This window comes from Octopus bimaculoides, chromosome 4, assembly GCF_001194135.2.
Source record: "Octopus bimaculoides isolate UCB-OBI-ISO-001 chromosome 4, ASM119413v2, whole genome shotgun sequence".
Lineage (NCBI taxonomy): Eukaryota > Metazoa > Mollusca > Cephalopoda > Octopoda > Octopodidae > Octopus > Octopus bimaculoides.
This window is the reverse complement of record NC_068984.1, coordinates 92,815,953-92,817,597: the sequence shown is the minus strand read 5'-3', so window position 1 is coordinate 92,817,597 and position 1,645 is coordinate 92,815,953. Positions and strand designations below refer to the sequence as shown.

The window sequence follows — 1,645 nt, the reverse complement described above, 5'->3', positions numbered from 1 at the left end:
AACTAAAATTTTAAACATTATACTTTTAACTTAGCGTTTATTAGAATTAAGTCGTATGAAAATATGGCGTGAAGAAAAGTAATAGAATAAAGAGATATATAAATATGTATTTAAGTTTTATTTATAAAATCAAAATCTATTTTAGCTGTAATCATAATAAAAAATTATCTTTATTACAAACATAAAAATTTAAATTCTAATAAATTAAAGCTAAAATACGTAAATTAGATAATATACATGAAAGAAGCTAAAATACTATAAATTAATATATTTACATTAAATAAATTAATTAAAATATTTAAATTATTTATTTATAAAAATCATAGTATCATTTAATTATTAATATATAATATTCACTAAAAACATTATCGTACTTTATAAGTACAAATTATAACTACTACAATTAGTAAACGTAAAATAGGGTTTATATATATATACATATACACAATTAGCTAAACTTATTATATAAACAATTTAATTTTACGTTCATCAAGGGAGTTAATCAAAGTATTATTATTATTTACTAATATCTCCTTAAATTCATTAGTACACAACATACAAAAATTACCTACAAGATAAGATTTCGCCTTACAAACTATTTCCCAATTTAGAATGTACTTAATATTTTTAGATTTTAGTTCCCAAATATATTTACTAAGGCCAGTAGAATTAATCAAATTTCTATTCTTAAAGGAATTCATGTGTTGAGCCACACATAATTTAATTTTATTCGAAGTTGATCTTATGTAAATCTTATTTAAATTATAACCATTAAATTTATTCCCATCAATTAAAGTCACTGTACATTTATACACCACATCCTTCAAATCACATTTATTATTAACTTTACATTTGGTCTTATCTCTACATGTACAATTAATTATATCCTGGCCCTTATTATTATTATTAGAATAAGTATTTAATTTATATTTGTAAAACTTATTTAACTTAAATCTATTAAAAGAAGAAATAATGTTACCAACATTATGAGTAGTAGAATAACTCAAATTATTACTAGAAAAAATATTATTATATTTTTTATTATCTCTAAGGAATATATCAATTATATTTAAAATCTCTTTAATAATGTTAGTTTTAACTTGAACGCCGTAAGGAATAATTAGCCAAATTTTGTTTTTATTATTGATATTATTATATTTATTATTTATATTATTAAATTTATTATTATCAATAACAAAATTAAATTTAATCTTATTATTTTGTCCATTATACTTATGTTTATGTTTTTTTATTATCATAATATCTATTATTCATACCATTATTACCTAAGTAGACCTTAACATAATTCTTAATGTTATGTTTATTATTATAGAAAATAAATGGATCATTAATATTATAATCTTTGATATTATAACTATATTTCGAATTATTAAAGAATTCAATATTATTAGTATATCCTGCCTCACGAAAGGCTTCATTATAAATCTTATTGAAATTACTAAATTTTTTTTCCAAAAACATGCACCTTATTATAATGAAGCCTTTCGTGAGGTGGGATATAATAATATATATGAATTAAATAATTGTAGTTTTTTCTTTTCGTCTTCTTGATATTCTTCAAAATAAAAGGAATATTTTACAAAAGATAAATTAAGAATTTGCAAATTGGCAAAGTATAGTATTT

General features: G+C 19.2%; 2 protein-coding genes across 2 annotated transcripts in view; one reads left to right on the top strand and one right to left on the bottom strand.

Annotated features, from left to right (window-relative positions):
- Window positions 1-1,645, bottom strand: part of LOC106878195 (osteoclast-stimulating factor 1) — a 69,483-nt gene that overhangs the window by 1,374 nt on the left and 66,464 nt on the right. The gene's annotated exons all lie outside the window — the stretch shown is intronic.
- LOC106876361 (divergent protein kinase domain 2A) overlaps window positions 1-1,645 on the top strand; it is a 106,789-nt gene that overhangs the window by 74,716 nt on the left and 30,428 nt on the right. The window lies entirely within an intron of this gene.